This window comes from Hyla sarda, unplaced genomic scaffold (assembly GCF_029499605.1).
Source record: "Hyla sarda isolate aHylSar1 unplaced genomic scaffold, aHylSar1.hap1 scaffold_188, whole genome shotgun sequence".
Lineage (NCBI taxonomy): Eukaryota > Metazoa > Chordata > Amphibia > Anura > Hylidae > Hyla > Hyla sarda.
The window spans coordinates 355,461-373,598 of NW_026608532.1; the positions used below are offsets into that span (position 1 = coordinate 355,461).

Consider the following 18,138-nt stretch of genomic DNA (forward strand, 5'->3'; position numbering starts at 1 on the left):
GTATTGCAAAGGCAAAGACAAATGCTTCCAGCCATCCATTGCACTAATGGATTGGTCATCAGCTGGCTGTCTATGTCCCGCATCAATATAGACCAAAGTACAGAGGGTTAGGCTATGCTATTGTGCACCTACCTGATGCATCAGAAGGTGCGAGGCCTTTGCTAAATTCTGTGCACAGACTTTGAGATCTATGCTTTAGACTGTATCTAAACCTGCTCCAACATGGACTGACATTCTGGCCTACTTTCAGCCGATGCGACTTGTCTGTCGCTGAACAGTCGCTTTTTATGTATTCAGCACCTATGTATAATGTTGTAAAAATGCTCTAGAAGCTAAAGTCGCAGAAATGTCACACATATTTGGCCTGCAACTTTCTGTGCGACAAATTCAGACAGGAAAAATCAGTATAAATCCTTAGAAAATTATCCCCCAGTGTCTCCATCTGCTGGCGGTATTGAATAAGCATTGCTGCACTGATGGGGTATGCATTAGACGAAAAAAAAGAAGAAAAAGAAGAATAATACGCCCAGAAAAGAGGCGAAAAGGAGAAAAACGTAAAAAAACGTGAAAAAAAAGTAAGAGGAAGAGAAGGGAAAAAAAGGTGGAAATGGGTTTAAAAGTGATTTCGGCGGAGAAATATATATATATATATATATATATATATATATATATATATATATACGCGCACACACACACATATATATAAACGTATTCTCCGTTGAGATATTGCAGCCGCTGCTGTGTCCAGGCCCAGGAGCCTTAGCACTGTGCTGTGATGTCACTCAATACCACTGACATCACTAGGTGTAAACAACATCTCTCCTTTGCTGTGTATGTGACTATGGAGCTGTTTGGTGATGTCGTCTATTATGGCCTTCATAGAAGCAACAGGAGATTGTTGCATCCATCTAGAACCCTCAGAACTACAGTGCTATCATGTCACTCACTTCCACAGGCCTTGCAGAGTGTAAACAACAACAACCCAGCTTTGTTGTGTATGTAACCATAGGGATTTGTGATGTCACCTAGAACCTTCACAGCAGCGACAGCTTTATGAGGAGCATCAGCACTGCTCTGCCTGAGCAGAACCATCACCGCCATAGGTTGTCAAATAACCCGGGTTTAACCCACACAGGTAAGTCCAATGGGGTGCAGGCATGTCCTCTATGCTTACAGCTTCCCGTGGGTGTTGGTTTGATACCGTTTGGGGACAGCCAAGGAGGCATCTGCAGGCAACAAAGGTAGGTGTGTGCTTGTGTGTGTGTTTCCTATGCAGATCCTAAGCCCAGTGTCACATGCAAGTAGGAGGAGTAAGAAGGGTTCCTGGCAAATCCGGGTTATGGATTGCATTTAAAAAGGCCCCGTGGGAGTGCAATGGGCCCCTGTCTTGCTGCTTAGCAATAATGGTATGGGTTTAGGTTCTGCTGTGTGTACTGGTGGTTGACTGCCCCCCAGCCCAGAGTGTGCATGGAAAATTGTCTGGCAGCCTCCCTGACAGCAAGCAGTGATAGTGCCCATGAAGGGGACCTTGTTGGGCCCGCCCCTTTCACGGTTATCGCTTCTCGGCCTTTTGGCTAAGATCAAGTGTAGTATCTGTTCTTATCAGTTTAATATCTGATACGTCCCCTATCTGGGGACCATATATTAAATGGATTTTTGAGAACGGGGGCCGATTTCGAAGCTTGCTTCCGTCGCCCTATGCATTGACCCGATATGGCAGTATCTTCGGGTACAGTGCACCACCCCCTTACAGGGTTAAAAAGAAAGATTCCTACTTTCATTGCTACCTGCTTGCTGGCTAGCCAGCTAGCCAGCCCTGTGGGCCTTGCTGCTGCTGCTGCTGCAGCCAAAAAACAAAAGGTGGTGCTGCTGCTGCTTCTGCTTCTGCTTGTGTCTGGCCGCTGTTGGAGCGTCCAGGCACAGGACTTCTGCTGCTGCTGACTAAATGGCCTCCTTAATTGGATCATTTGAGTAGCCAGCACACCTGTGCAGGTAGGGCATGACATGATAGGCAGCTGCCTTGATAGCGGGTGGGTGCTGAATGTTCCTAATTGACAAAATAAGATTAATGCTTATGAAGAAATATAAAATCTCATCCCTTCCCCAATATCGCGCCACACCCCTACCCCTTAATTCCCTGGTTGAACTTGATGGACATATGTCTTTTTTCGACCGTACTAACTATGTAACTATGTAACATAACATGGGGGGGGGGGGGGTCTCCTGGCTGTTCACACAGGTGTGTCATTGCTGTACATTGACCATGCATTGCTTCTGTGGTATTGCAAAGGCAAAGACAAATGCTTCCAGCCATCCATTGCACTAATGGATTGGTCATCAGCTGGCTGTCTATGTCCCGCATCAATATAGACCAAAGTACAGAGGGTTAGGCTATGCTATTGTGCACCTACCTGATGCATCAGAAGGTGCGAGGCCTTTGCTAAATTCTGTGCACAGACTTTGAGATCTATGCTTTAGACTGTATCTAAACCTGCTCCAACATGGACTGACATTCTGGCCTACTTTCAGCCGATGCGACTTGTCTGTCGCTGAACAGTCGCTTTTTATGTATTCAGCACCTATGTATAATGTTGTAAAAATGCTCTAGAAGCTAAAGTCGCAGAAATGTCACACATATTTGGCCTGCAACTTTCTGTGCGACAAATTCAGACAGGAAAAATCAGTATAAATCCTTAGAAAATTATCCCCCAGTGTCTCCATCTGCTGGTGGTATTGAATAAGCATTGCTGCACTGATGGGGTATGCATTAGACGAAAAAAAAGAAGAAAAAGAAGAATAATACGCCCAGAAAAGAGGCGAAAAGGAGAAAAACGTAAAAAAACGTGAAAAAAAAGTAAGAGGAAGAGAAGGGAAAAAAAGGTGGAAATGGGTTTAAAAGTGATTTCGGCGGAGATATATATATATATATATATATATATATATATATATATATATATATATATATACGCGCACACACACACATATATATAAACGTATTCTCCGTTGAGATATTGCAGCCGCTGCTGTGTCCAGGCCCAGGAGCCTTAGCACTGTGCTGTGATGTCACTCAATACCACTGACATCACTAGGTGTAAACAACATCTCTCCTTTGCTGTGTATGTGACTATGGAGCTGTTTGGTGATGTCGTCTATTATGGCCTTCATAGAAGCAACAGGAGATTGTTGCATCCATCTAGAACCCTCAGAACTACAGTGCTATGATGTCACTCACTTCCACAGGCCTTGCAGAGTGTAAACAACAACAACCCAGCTTTGTTGTGTATGTAACCATAGGGATTTGTGATGTCACCTAGAACCTTCACAGCAGCGACAGCTTTATGAGGAGCATCAGCACTGCTCTGCCTGAGCAGAACCATCACCGCCATAGGTTGTCAAATAACCCGGGTTTAACCCACACAGGTAAGTCCAATGGGGTGCAGGCATGTCCTCTATGCTTACAGCTTCCCGTGGGTGTTGGTTTGATACCGTTTGGGGACAGCCAAGGAGGCATCTGCAGGCAACAAAGGTAGGTGTGTGCTTGTGTGTGTGTTTCCTATGCAGATCCTAAGCCCAGTGTCACATGCAAGTAGGAGGAGTAAGAAGGGTTCCTGGCAAATCCGGGTTATGGATTGCATTTAAAAAGGCCCCGTGGGAGTGCAATGGGCCCCTGTCTTGCTGCTTAGCAATAATGGTATGGGTTTAGGTTCTGCTGTGTGTACTGGTGGTTGACTGCCCCCCAGCCCAGAGTGTGCATGGAAAATTGTCTGGCAGCCTCCCTGACAGCAAGCAGTGATAGTGCCCATGAAGGGGACCTTGTTGGGCCCGCCCCTTTCACGGTTATCGCTTCTCGGCCTTTTGGCTAAGATCAAGTGTAGTATCTGTTCTTATCAGTTTAATATCTGATACGTCCCCTATCTGGGGACCATATATTAAATGGATTTTTGAGAACGGGGGCCGATTTCGAAGCTTGCTTCCGTCGCCCTATGCATTGACCCGATATGGCAGTATCTTCGGGTACAGTGCACCACCCCCTTACAGGGTTAAAAAGAAAGATTCCTACTTTCATTGCTACCTGCTTGCTGGCTAGCCAGCTAGCCAGCCCTGTGGGCCTTGCTGCTGCTGCTGCTGCAGCCAAAAAACAAAAGGTGGTGCTGCTGCTGCTTCTGCTTCTGCTTGTGTCTGGCCGCTGTTGGAGCGTCCAGGCACAGGACTTCTGCTGCTGCTGACTAAATGGCCTCCTTAATTGGATCATTTGAGTAGCCAGCACACCTGTGCAGGTAGGGCATGACATGATAGGCAGCTGCCTTGATAGCGGGTGGGTGCTGAATGTTCCTAATTGACAAAATAAGATTAATGCTTATGAAGAAATATAAAATCTCATCCCTTCCCCAATATCGCGCCACACCCCTACCCCTTAATTCCCTGGTTGAACTTGATGGACATATGTCTTTTTTCGACCGTACTAACTATGTAACTATGTAACATAACATGGGGGGGGGGGGTCTCCTGGCTGTTCACACAGGTGTGTCATTGCTGTACATTGACCATGCATTGCTTCTGTGGTATTGCAAAGGCAAAGACAAATGCTTCCAGCCATCCATTGCACTAATGGATTGGTCATCAGCTGGCTGTCTATGTCCCGCATCAATATAGACCAAAGTACAGAGGGTTAGGCTATGCTATTGTGCACCTACCTGATGCATCAGAAGGTGCGAGGCCCTTGCTAAATTCTGTGCACAGACTTTGAGATCTATGCTTTAGACTGTATCTAAACCTGCTCCAACATGGACTGACATTCTGGCCTACTTTCAGCCGATGCGACTTGTCTGTCGCTGAACAGTCGCTTTTTATGTATTCAGCACCTATGTATAATGTTGTAAAAATGCTCTAGAAGCTAAAGTCGCAGAAATGTCACACATATTTGGCCTGCAACTTTCTGTGCGACAAATTCAGACAGGAAAAATCAGTATAAATCCTTAGAAAATTATCCCCCAGTGTCTCCATCTGCTGGCGGTATTGAATAAGCATTGCTGCACTGATGGGGTATGCATTAGACGAAAAAAAAGAAGAAAAAGAAGAATAATACGCCCAGAAAAGAGGCGAAAAGGAGAAAAACGTAAAAAAACGTGAAAAAAAAGTAAGAGGAAGAGAAGGGAAAAAAAGGTGGAAATGGGTTTAAAAGTGATTTCGGCGGAGAAATATATATATATATATATATATATATATATATATATATATATATATATGCGCACACACACACATAGATATAAACGTATTCTCCGTTGAGATATTGCAGCCGCTGCTGTGTCCAGGCCCAGGAGCCTTAGCACTGTGCTGTGATGTCACTCAATACCACTGACATCACTAGGTGTAAACAACATCTCTCCTTTGCTGTGTATGTGACTATGGAGCTGTTTGGTGATGTCGTCTATTATGGCCTTCATAGAAGCAACAGGAGATTGTTGCATCCATCTAGAACCCTCAGAACTACAGTGCTATGATGTCACTCACTTCCACAGGCCTTGCAGAGTGTAAACAACAACAACCCAGCTTTGTTGTGTATGTAACCATAGGGATTTGTGATGTCACCTAGAACCTTCACAGCAGCGACAGCTTTATGAGGAGCATCAGCACTGCTCTGCCTGAGCAGAACCATCACCGCCATAGGTTGTCAAATAACCCGGGTTTAACCCACACAGGTAAGTCCAATGGGGTGCAGGCATGTCCTCTATGCTTACAGCTTCCCGTGGGTGTTGGTTTGATACCGTTTGGGGACAGCCAAGGAGGCATCTGCAGGCAACAAAGGTAGGTGTGTGCTTGTGTGTGTGTTTCCTATGCAGATCCTAAGCCCAGTGTCACATGCAAGTAGGAGGAGTAAGAAGGGTTCCTGGCAAATCCGGGTTATGGATTGCATTTAAAAAGGCCCCGTGGGAGTGCAATGGGCCCCTGTCTTGCTGCTTAGCAATAATGGTATGGGTTTAGGTTCTGCTGTGTGTACTGGTGGTTGACTGCCCCCCAGCCCAGAGTGTGCATGGAAAATTGTCTGGCAGCCTCCCTGACAGCAAGCAGTGATAGTGCCCATGAAGGGGACCTTGTTGGGCCCGCCCCTTTCACGGTTATCGCTTCTCGGCCTTTTGGCTAAGATCAAGTGTAGTATCTGTTCTTATCAGTTTAATATCTGATACGTCCCCTATCTGGGGACCATATATTAAATGGATTTTTGAGAACGGGGGCCGATTTCGAAGCTTGCTTCCGTCGCCCTATGCATTGACCCGATATGGCAGTATCTTCGGGTACAGTGCACCACCCCCTTACAGGGTTAAAAAGAAAGATTCCTACTTTCATTGCTACCTGCTTGCTGGCTAGCCAGCTAGCCAGCCCTGTGGGCCTTGCTGCTGCTGCTGCTGCAGCCAAAAAACAAAAGGTGCTGCTGCTGCTGCTTCTGCTTCTGCTTGTGTCTGGCCGCTGTTGGAGCGTCCAGGCACAGGACTTCTGCTGCTGCTGACTAAATGGCCTCCTTAATTGGATCATTTGAGTAGCCAGCACACCTGTGCAGGTAGGGCATGACATGATAGGCAGCTGCCTTGATAGCGGGTGGGTGCTGAATGTTCCTAATTGACAAAATAAGATTAATGCTTATGAAGAAATATAAAATCTCATCCCTTCCCCAATATCGCGCCACACCCCTACCCCTTAATTCCCTGGTTGAACTTGATGGACATATGTCTTTTTTCGACCGTACTAACTATGTAACTATGTAACATAACATGGGGGGGGGGGGGTCTCCTGGCTGTTCACACAGGTGTGTCATTGCTGTACATTGACCATGCATTGCTTCTGTGGTATTGCAAAGGCAAAGACAAATGCTTCCAGCCATCCATTGCACTAATGGATTGGTCATCAGCTGGCTGTCTATGTCCCGCATCAATATAGACCAAAGTACAGAGGGTTAGGCTATGCTATTGTGCACCTACCTGATGCATCAGAAGGTGCGAGGCCCTTGCTAAATTCTGTGCACAGACTTTGAGATCTATGCTTTAGACTGTATCTAAACCTGCTCCAACATGGACTGACATTCTGGCCTACTTTCAGCCGATGCGACTTGTCTGTCGCTGAACAGTCGCTTTTTATGTATTCAGCACCTATGTATAATGTTGTAAAAATGCTCTAGAAGCTAAAGTCGCAGAAATGTCACACATATTTGGCCTGCAACTTTCTGTGCGACAAATTCAGACAGGAAAAATCAGTATAAATCCTTAGAAAATCATCCCCCAGTGTCTCCATCTGCTGGCGGTATTGAATAAGCATTGCTGCACTGATGGGGTATGCATTAGACGAAAAAAAAGAAGAAAAAGAAGAATAATACGCCCAGAAAAGAGGCGAAAAGGAGAAAAACGTAAAAAAACGTGAAAAAAAAGTAAGAGGAAGAGAAGGGAAAAAAAGGTGGAAATGGGTTTAAAAGTGATTTCGGCGGAGAAATATATATATATATATATATATATATATATATATATATATATACGCGCACACACACACATATATATAAACGTATTCTCCGTTGAGATATTGCAGCCGCTGCTGTGTCCAGGCCCAGGAGCCTTAGCACTGTGCTGTGATGTCACTCAATACCACTGACATCACTAGGTGTAAACAACATCTCTCCTTTGCTGTGTATGTGACTATGGAGCTGTTTGGTGATGTCGTCTATTATGGCCTTCATAGAAGCAACAGGAGATTGTTGCATCCATCTAGAACCCTCAGAACTACAGTGCTATGATGTCACTCACTTCCACAGGCCTTGCAGAGTGTAAACAACAACAACCCAGCTTTGTTGTGTATGTAACCATAGGGATTTGTGATGTCACCTAGAACCTTCACAGCAGCGACAGCTTTATGAGGAGCATCAGCACTGCTCTGCCTGAGCAGAACCATCACCGCCATAGGTTGTCAAATAACCCGGGTTTAACCCACACAGGTAAGTCCAATGGGGTGCAGGCATGTCCTCTATGCTTACAGCTTCCCGTGGGTGTTGGTTTGATACCGTTTGGGGACAGCCAAGGAGGCATCTGCAGGCAACAAAGGTAGGTGTGTGCTTGTGTGTGTGTTTCCTATGCAGATCCTAAGCCCAGTGTCACATGCAAGTAGGAGGAGTAAGAAGGGTTCCTGGCAAATCCGGGTTATGGATTGCATTTAAAAAGGCCCCGTGGGAGTGCAATGGGCCCCTGTCTTGCTGCTTAGCAATAATGGTATGGGTTTAGGTTCTGCTGTGTGTACTGGTAATTGACTGCCCCCCAGCCCAGAGTGTGCATGGAAAATTGTCTGGCAGCCTCCCTGACAGCAAGCAGTGATAGTGCCCATGAAGGGGACCTTGTTGGGCCCGCCCCTTTCACGGTTATCGCTTCTCGGCCTTTTGGCTAAGATCAAGTGTAGTATCTGTTCTTATCAGTTTAATATCTGATACGTCCCCTATCTGGGGACCATATATTAAATGGATTTTTGAGAACGGGGGCCGATTTCGAAGCTTGCTTCCGTCGCCCTATGCATTGACCCGATATGGCAGTATCTTCGGGTACAGTGCACCACCCCCTTACAGGGTTAAAAAGAAAGATTCCTACTTTCATTGCTACCTGCTTGCTGGCTAGCCAGCTAGCCAGCCCTGTGGGCCTTGCTGCTGCTGCTGCAGCCAAAAAACAAAAGGTGCTGCTGCTGCTGCTTCTGCTTCTGCTTGTGTCTGGCCGCTGTTGGAGCGTCCAGGCACAGGACTTCTGCTGCTGCTGACTAAATGGCCTCCTTAATTGGATCATTTGAGTAGCCAGCACACCTGTGCAGGTAGGGCATGACATGATAGGCAGCTGCCTTGATAGCGGGTGGGTGCTGAATGTTCCTAATTGACAAAATAAGATTAATGCTTATGAAGAAATATAAAATCTCATCCCTTCCCCAATATCGCGCCACACCCCTACCCCTTAATTCCCTGGTTGAACTTGATGGACATATGTCTTTTTTCGACCGTACTAACTATGTAACTATGTAACATAACATGGGGGGGGGGGGGTCTCCTGGCTGTTCACACAGGTGTGTCATTGCTGTACATTGACCATGCATTGCTTCTGTGGTATTGCAAAGGCAAAGACAAATGCTTCCAGCCATCCATTGCACTAATGGATTGGTCATCAGCTGGCTGTCTATGTCCCGCATCAATATAGACCAAAGTACAGAGGGTTAGGCTATGCTATTGTGCACCTACCTGATGCATCAGAAGGTGCGAGGCCCTTGCTAAATTCTGTGCACAGACTTTGAGATCTATGCTTTAGACTGTATCTAAACCTGCTCCAACATGGACTGACATTCTGGCCTACTTTCAGCCGATGCGACTTGTCTGTCGCTGAACAGTCGCTTTTTATGTATTCAGCACCTATGTATAATGTTGTAAAAATGCTCTAGAAGCTAAAGTCGCAGAAATGTCACACATATTTGGCCTGCAACTTTCTGTGCGACAAATTCAGACAGGAAAAATCAGTATAAATCCTTAGAAAATTATCCCCCAGTGTCTCCATCTGCTGGCGGTATTGAATAAGCATTGCTGCACTGATGGGGTATGCATTAGACGAAAAAAAAGAAGAAAAAGAAGAATAATACGCCCAGAAAAGAGGCGAAAAGGAGAAAAACGTAAAAAAACGTGAAAAAAAAGTAAGAGGAAGAGAAGGGAAAAAAAGGTGGAAATGGGTTTAAAAGTGATTTCGGCGGAGAAATATATATATATATATATATATATATATATATATATATATATATACGCGCACACACACACATATATATAAACGTATTCTCCGTTGAGATATTGCAGCCGCTGCTGTGTCCAGGCCCAGGAGCCTTAGCACTGTGCTGTGATGTCACTCAATACCACTGACATCACTAGGTGTAAACAACATCTCTCCTTTGCTGTGTATGTGACTATGGAGCTGTTTGGTGATGTCGTCTATTATGGCCTTCATAGAAGCAACAGGAGATTGTTGCATCCATCTAGAACCCTCAGAACTACAGTGCTATGATGTCACTCACTTCCACAGGCCTTGCAGAGTGTAAACAACAACAACCCAGCTTTGTTGTGTATGTAACCATAGGGATTTGTGATGTCACCTAGAACCTTCACAGCAGCGACAGCTTTATGAGGAGCATCAGCACTGCTCTGCCTGAGCAGAACCATCACCGCCATAGGTTGTCAAATAACCCGGGTTTAACCCACACAGGTAAGTCCAATGGGGTGCAGGCATGTCCTCTATGCTTACAGCTTCCCGTGGGTGTTGGTTTGATACCGTTTGGGGACAGCCAAGGAGGCATCTGCAGGCAACAAAGGTAGGTGTGTGCTTGTGTGTGTGTTTCCTATGCAGATCCTAAGCCCAGTGTCACATGCAAGTAGGAGGAGTAAGAAGGGTTCCTGGCAAATCCGGGTTATGGATTGCATTTAAAAAGGCCCCGTGGGAGTGCAATGGGCCCCTGTCTTGCTGCTTAGCAATAATGGTATGGGTTTAGGTTCTGCTGTGTGTACTGGTGGTTGACTGCCCCCCAGCCCAGAGTGTGCATGGAAAATTGTCTGGCAGCCTCCCTGACAGCAAGCAGTGATAGTGCCCATGAAGGGGACCTTGTTGGGCCCGCCCCTTTCACGGTTATCGCTTCTCGGCCTTTTGGCTAAGATCAAGTGTAGTATCTGTTCTTATCAGTTTAATATCTGATACGTCCCCTATCTGGGGACCATATATTAAATGGATTTTTGAGAACGGGGGCCGATTTCGAAGCTTGCTTCCGTCGCCCTATGCATTGACCCGATATGGCAGTATCTTCGGGTACAGTGCACCACCCCCTTACAGGGTTAAAAAGAAAGATTCCTACTTTCATTGCTACCTGCTTGCTGGCTAGCCAGCTAGCCAGCCCTGTGGGCCTTGCTGCTGCTGCTGCTGCTGCAGCCAAAAAACAAAAGGTGGTGCTGCTGCTGCTTCTGCTTCTGCTTGTGTCTGGCCGCTGTTGGAGCGTCCAGGCACAGGACTTCTGCTGCTGCTGACTAAATGGCCTCCTTAATTGGATCATTTGAGTAGCCAGCACACCTGTGCAGGTAGGGCATGACATGATAGGCAGCTGCCTTGATAGCGGGTGGGTGCTGAATGTTCCTAATTGACAAAATAAGATTAATGCTTATGAAGAAATATAAAATCTCATCCCTTCCCCAATATCGCGCCACACCCCTACCCCTTAATTCCCTGGTTGAACTTGATGGACATATGTCTTTTTTCGACCGTACTAACTATGTAACTATGTAACATAACATGGGGGGGGGGGGTCTCCTGGCTGTTCACACAGGTGTGTCATTGCTGTACATTGACCATGCATTGCTTCTGTGGTATTGCAAAGGCAAAGACAAATGCTTCCAGCCATCCATTGCACTAATGGATTGGTCATCAGCTGGCTGTCTATGTCCCGCATCAATATAGACCAAAGTACAGAGGGTTAGGCTATGCTATTGTGCACCTACCTGATGCATCAGAAGGTGCGAGGCCCTTGCTAAATTCTGTGCACAGACTTTGAGATCTATGCTTTAGACTGTATCTAAACCTGCTCCAACATGGACTGACATTCTGGCCTACTTTCAGCCGATGCGACTTGTCTGTCGCTGAACAGTCGCTTTTTATGTATTCAGCACCTATGTATAATGTTGTAAAAATGCTCTAGAAGCTAAAGTCGCAGAAATGTCACACATATTTGGCCTGCAACTTTCTGTGCGACAAATTCAGACAGGAAAAATCAGTATAAATCCTTAGAAAATTATCCCCCAGTGTCTCCATCTGCTGGCGGTATTGAATAAGCATTGCTGCACTGATGGGGTATGCATTAGACGAAAAAAAAGAAGAAAAAGAAGAATAATACGCCCAGAAAAGAGGCGAAAAGGAGAAAAACGTAAAAAAACGTGAAAAAAAAGTAAGAGGAAGAGAAGGGAAAAAAAGGTGGAAATGGGTTTAAAAGTGATTTCGGCGGAGAAATATATATATATATATATATATATATATATATATACGCGCACACACACACATATATATAAACGTATTCTCCGTTGAGATATTGCAGCCGCTGCTGTGTCCAGGCCCAGGAGCCTTAGCACTGTGCTGTGATGTCACTCAATACCACTGACATCACTAGGTGTAAACAACATCTCTCCTTTGCTGTGTATGTGACTATGGAGCTGTTTGGTGATGTCGTCTATTATGGCCTTCATAGAAGCAACAGGAGATTGTTGCATCCATCTAGAACCCTCAGAACTACAGTGCTATGATGTCACTCACTTCCACAGGCCTTGCAGAGTGTAAACAACAACAACCCAGCTTTGTTGTGTATGTAACCATAGGGATTTGTGATGTCACCTAGAACCTTCACAGCAGCGACAGCTTTATGAGGAGCATCAGCACTGCTCTGCCTGAGCAGAACCATCACCGCCATAGGTTGTCAAATAACCCGGGTTTAACCCACACAGGTAAGTCCAATGGGGTGCAGGCATGTCCTCTATGCTTACAGCTTCCCGTGGGTGTTGGTTTGATACCGTTTGGGGACAGCCAAGGAGGCATCTGCAGGCAACAAAGGTAGGTGTGTGCTTGTGTGTGTGTTTCCTATGCAGATCCTAAGCCCAGTGTCACATGCAAGTAGGAGGAGTAAGAAGGGTTCCTGGCAAATCCGGGTTATGGATTGCATTTAAAAAGGCCCCGTGGGAGTGCAATGGGCCCCTGTCTTGCTGCTTAGCAATAATGGTATGGGTTTAGGTTCTGCTGTGTGTACTGGTGGTTGACTGCCCCCCAGCCCAGAGTGTGCATGGAAAATTGTCTGGCAGCCTCCCTGACAGCAAGCAGTGATAGTGCCCATGAAGGGGACCTTGTTGGGCCCGCCCCTTTCACGGTTATCGCTTCTCGGCCTTTTGGCTAAGATCAAGTGTAGTATCTGTTCTTATCAGTTTAATATCTGATACGTCCCCTATCTGGGGACCATATATTAAATGGATTTTTGAGAACGGGGGCCGATTTCGAAGCTTGCTTCCGTCGCCCTATGCATTGACCCGATATGGCAGTATCTTCGGGTACAGTGCACCACCCCCTTACAGGGTTAAAAAGAAAGATTCCTACTTTCATTGCTACCTGCTTGCTGGCTAGCCAGCTAGCCAGCCCTGTGGGCCTTGCTGCTGCTGCTGCTGCAGCCAAAAAACAAAAGGTGGTGCTGCTGCTGCTTCTGCTTGTGTCTGGCCGCTGTTGGAGCGTCCAGGCACAGGACTTCTGCTGCTGCTGACTAAATGGCCTCCTTAATTGGATCATTTGAGTAGCCAGCACACCTGTGCAGGTAGGGCATGACATGATAGGCAGCTGCCTTGATAGCGGGTGGGTGCTGAATGTTCCTAATTGACAAAATAAGATTAATGCTTATGAAGAAATATAAAATCTCATCCCTTCCCCAATATCGCGCCACACCCCTACCCCTTAATTCCCTGGTTGAACTTGATGGACATATGTCTTTTTTCGACCGTACTAACTATGTAACTATGTAACATAACATGGGGGGGGGGGGGTCTCCTGGCTGTTCACACAGGTGTGTCATTGCTGTACATTGACCATGCATTGCTTCTGTGGTATTGCAAAGGCAAAGACAAATGCTTCCAGCCATCCATTGCACTAATGGATTGGTCATCAGCTGGCTGTCTATGTCCCGCATCAATATAGACCAAAGTACAGAGGGTTAGGCTATGCTATTGTGCACCTACCTGATGCATCAGAAGGTGCGAGGCCCTTGCTAAATTCTGTGCACAGACTTTGAGATCTATGCTTTAGACTGTATCTAAACCTGCTCCAACATGGACTGACATTCTGGCCTACTTTCAGCCGATGCGACTTGTCTGTCGCTGAACAGTCGCTTTTTATGTATTCAGCACCTATGTATAATGTTGTAAAAATGCTCTAGAAGCTAAAGTCGCAGAAATGTCACACATATTTGGCCTGCAACTTTCTGTGCGACAAATTCAGACAGGAAAAATCAGTATAAATCCTTAGAAAATTATCCCCCAGTGTCTCCATCTGCTGGCGGTATTGAATAAGCATTGCTGCACTGATGGGGTATGCATTAGACGAAAAAAAAGAAGAAAAAGAAGAATAATACGCCCAGAAAAGAGGCGAAAAGGAGAAAAACGTAAAAAAACGTGAAAAAAAAGTAAGAGGAAGAGAAGGGAAAAAAAGGTGGAAATGGGTTTAAAAGTGATTTCGGCGGAGAAATATATATATATATATATATATGTATATATATATACGCGCACACACACACATATATATAAACGTATTCTCCGTTGAGATATTGCAGCCGCTGCTGTGTCCAGGCCCAGGAGCCTTAGCACTGTGCTGTGATGTCACTCAATACCACTGACATCACTAGGTGTAAACAACATCTCTCCTTTGCTGTGTATGTGACTATGGAGCTGTTTGGTGATGTCGTCTATTATGGCCTTCATAGAAGCAACAGGAGATTGTTGCATCCATCTAGAACCCTCAGAACTACAGTGCTATGATGTCACTCACTTCCACAGGCCTTGCAGAGTGTAAACAACAACAACCCAGCTTTGTTGTGTATGTAACCATAGGGATTTGTGATGTCACCTAGAACCTTCACAGCAGCGACAGCTTTATGAGGAGCATCAGCACTGCTCTGCCTGAGCAGAACCATCACCGCCATAGGTTGTCAAATAACCCGGGTTTAACCCACACAGGTAAGTCCAATGGGGTGCAGGCATGTCCTCTATGCTTACAGCTTCCCGTGGGTGTTGGTTTGATACCGTTTGGGGACAGCCAAGGAGGCATCTGCAGGCAACAAAGGTAGGTGTGTGCTTGTGTGTGTGTTTCCTATGCAGATCCTAAGCCCAGTGTCACATGCAAGTAGGAGGAGTAAGAAGGGTTCCTGGCAAATCCGGGTTATGGATTGCATTTAAAAAGGCCCCGTGGGAGTGCAATGGGCCCCTGTCTTGCTGCTTAGCAATAATGGTATGGGTTTAGGTTCTGCTGTGTGTACTGGTGGTTGACTGCCCCCCAGCCCAGAGTGTGCATGGAAAATTGTCTGGCAGCCTCCCTGACAGCAAGCAGTGATAGTGCCCATGAAGGGGACCTTGTTGGGCCCGCCCCTTTCACGGTTATCGCTTCTCGGCCTTTTGGCTAAGATCAAGTGTAGTATCTGTTCTTATCAGTTTAATATCTGATACGTCCCCTATCTGGGGACCATATATTAAATGGATTTTTGAGAACGGGGGCCGATTTCGAAGCTTGCTTCCGTCGCCCTATGCATTGACCCGATATGGCAGTATCTTCGGGTACAGTGCACCACCCCCTTACAGGGTTAAAAAGAAAGATTCCTACTTTCATTGCTACCTGCTTGCTGGCTAGCCAGCTAGCCAGCCCTGTGGGCCTTGCTGCTGCTGCTGCTGCTGCAGCCAAAAAACAAAAGGTGGTGCTGCTGCTGCTTCTGCTTCTGCTTGTGTCTGGCCGCTGTTGGAGCGTCCAGGCACAGGACTTCTGCTGCTGCTGACTAAATGGCCTCCTTAATTGGATCATTTGAGTAGCCAGCACACCTGTGCAGGTAGGGCATGACATGATAGGCAGCTGCCTTGATAGCGGGTGGGTGCTGAATGTTCCTAATTGACAAAATAAGATTAATGCTTATGAAGAAATATAAAATCTCATCCCTTCCCCAATATCGCGCCACACCCCTACCCCTTAATTCCCTGGTTGAACTTGATGGACATATGTCTTTTTTCGACCGTACTAACTATGTAACATAACATGGGGGGGGGGGGTCTCCTGGCTGTTCACACAGGTGTGTCATTGCTGTACATTGACCATGCATTGCTTCTGTGGTATTGCAAAGGCAAAGACAAATGCTTCCAGCCATCCATTGCACTAATGGATTGGTCATCAGCTGGCTGTCTATGTCCCGCATCAATATAGACCAAAGTACAGAGGGTTAGGCTATGCTATTGTGCACCTACCTGATGCATCAGAAGGTGCGAGGCCCTTGCTAAATTCTGTGCACAGACTTTGAGATCTATGCTTTAGACTGTATCTAAACCTGCTCCAACATGGACTGACATTCTGGCCTACTTTCAGCCGATGCGACTTGTCTGTCGCTGAACAGTCGCTTTTTATGTATTCAGCACCTATGTATAATGTTGTAAAAATGCTCTAGAAGCTAAAGTCGCAGAAATGTCACACATATTTGGCCTGCAACTTTCTGTGCGACAAATTCAGACAGGAAAAATCAGTATAAATCCTTAGAAAATTATCCCCCAGTGTCTCCATCTGCTGGCGGTATTGAATAAGCATTGCTGCACTGATGGGGTATGCATTAGACGAAAAAAAAAGAAGAAAAAGAAGAATAATACGCCCAGAAAAGAGGCGAAAAGGAGAAAAACGTAAAAAAACGTGAAAAAAAAGTAAGAGGAAGAGAAGGGAAAAAAAGGTGGAAATGGGTTTAAAAGTGATTTCGGCGGAGAAATATATATATATATATATATATATATATATATATATACGCGCACACACACACATATATATAAACGTATTCTCCGTTGAGATATTGCAGCCGCTGCTGTGTCCAGGCCCAGGAGCCTTAGCACTGTGCTGTGATGTCACTCAATACCACTGACATCACTAGGTGTAAACAACATCTCTCCTTTGCTGTGTATGTGACTATGGAGCTGTTTGGTGATGTCGTCTATTATGGCCTTCATAGAAGCAACAGGAGATTGTTGCATCCATCTAGAACCCTCAGAACTACAGTGCTATGATGTCACTCACTTCCACAGGCCTTGCAGAGTGTAAACAACAACAACCCAGCTTTGTTGTGTATGTAACCATAGGGATTTGTGATGTCACCTAGAACCTTCACAGCAGCGACAGCTTTATGAGGAGCATCAGCACTGCTCTGCCTGAGCAGAACCATCACCGCCATAGGTTGTCAAATAACCCGGGTTTAACCCACACAGGTAAGTCCAATGGGGTGCAGGCATGTCCTCTATGCTTACAGCTTCCCGTGGGTGTTGGTTTGATACCGTTTGGGGACAGCCAAGGAGGCATCTGCAGGCAACAAAGGTAGGTGTGTGCTTGTGTGTGTGTTTCCTATGCAGATCCTAAGCCCAGTGTCACATGCAAGTAGGAGGAGTAAGAAGGGTTCCTGGCAAATCCGGGTTATGGATTGCATTTAAAAAGGCCCCGTGGGAGTGCAATGGGCCCCTGTCTTGCTGCTTAGCAATAATGGTATGGGTTTAGGTTCTGCTGTGTGTACTGGTGGTTGACTGCCCCCCAGCCCAGAGTGTGCATGGAAAATTGTCTGGCAGCCTCCCTGACAGCAAGCAGTGATAGTGCCCATGAAGGGGACCTTGTTGGGCCCGCCCCTTTCATGGTTATCGCTTCTCGGCCTTTTGGCTAAGATCAAGTGTAGTATCTGTTCTTATCAGTTTAATATCTGATACGTCCCCTATCTGGGGACCATATATTAAATGGATTTTTGAGAACGGGGGCCGATTTCGAAGCTTGCTTCCGTCGCCCTATGCATTGACCCGATATGGCAGTATCTTCGGGTACAGTGCACCACCCCCTTACAGGGTTAAAAAGAAAGATTCCTACTTTCATTGCTACCTGCTTGCTGGCTAGCCAGCTAGCCAGCCCTGTGGGCCTTGCTGCTGCTGCTGCTGCAGCCAAAAAACAAAAGGTGGTGCTGCTGCTGCTTCTGCTTCTGCTTGTGTCTGGCCGCTGTTGGAGCGTCCAGGCACAGGACTTCTGCTGCTGCTGACTAAATGGCCTCCTTAATTGGATCATTTGAGTAGCCAGCACACCTGTGCAGGTAGGGCATGACATGATAGGCAGCTGCCTTGATAGCGGGTGGGTGCTGAATGTTCCTAATTGACAAAATAAGATTAATGCTTATGAAGAAATATAAAATCTCATCCCTTCCCCAATATCGCGCCACACCCCTACCCCTTAATTCCCTGGTTGAACTTGATGGACATATGTCTTTTTTCGACCGTACTAACTATGTAACTATGTAACATAACATGGGGGGGGGGGTCTCCTGGCT

General features: G+C 46.1%; 8 non-coding genes across 8 annotated transcripts; all 8 read left to right on the forward strand.

Annotated features, from left to right (window-relative positions):
• Positions 1 to 1,554: 1,554 nt before the first annotated feature.
• LOC130315569 (U2 spliceosomal RNA) lies at positions 1,555 to 1,745 on the forward strand. Its single transcript, XR_008863043.1, has one exon. It is a non-coding gene; the product is annotated as a U2 spliceosomal RNA (small nuclear RNA).
• Positions 1,746 to 3,839: 2,094 nt separating this feature from the next.
• Positions 3,840 to 4,030, forward strand: LOC130315570 (U2 spliceosomal RNA). The gene has a single exon (XR_008863044.1). It is a non-coding gene; the product is annotated as a U2 spliceosomal RNA (small nuclear RNA).
• Positions 4,031 to 6,118: 2,088 nt separating this feature from the next.
• Positions 6,119 to 6,309, forward strand: LOC130315571 (U2 spliceosomal RNA). The gene has a single exon (XR_008863045.1). It is a non-coding gene; the product is annotated as a U2 spliceosomal RNA (small nuclear RNA).
• Positions 6,310 to 8,394: 2,085 nt separating this feature from the next.
• Positions 8,395 to 8,585, forward strand: LOC130315572 (U2 spliceosomal RNA). Its single transcript, XR_008863046.1, has one exon. It is a non-coding gene; the product is annotated as a U2 spliceosomal RNA (small nuclear RNA).
• A 2,084-nt stretch (positions 8,586 to 10,669) lies between these two features.
• LOC130315573 (U2 spliceosomal RNA) lies at positions 10,670 to 10,860 on the forward strand. The gene has a single exon (XR_008863047.1). It is a non-coding gene; the product is annotated as a U2 spliceosomal RNA (small nuclear RNA).
• Positions 10,861 to 12,939: 2,079 nt separating this feature from the next.
• Positions 12,940 to 13,130, forward strand: LOC130315576 (U2 spliceosomal RNA). The gene has a single exon (XR_008863049.1). It is a non-coding gene; the product is annotated as a U2 spliceosomal RNA (small nuclear RNA).
• Positions 13,131 to 15,201: 2,071 nt separating this feature from the next.
• Positions 15,202 to 15,392, forward strand: LOC130315577 (U2 spliceosomal RNA). The gene has a single exon (XR_008863050.1). It is a non-coding gene; the product is annotated as a U2 spliceosomal RNA (small nuclear RNA).
• Positions 15,393 to 17,466: 2,074 nt separating this feature from the next.
• LOC130315578 (U2 spliceosomal RNA) lies at positions 17,467 to 17,657 on the forward strand. Its single transcript, XR_008863051.1, has one exon. It is a non-coding gene; the product is annotated as a U2 spliceosomal RNA (small nuclear RNA).
• The last annotated feature ends 481 nt before the right edge of the window (positions 17,658 to 18,138 follow it).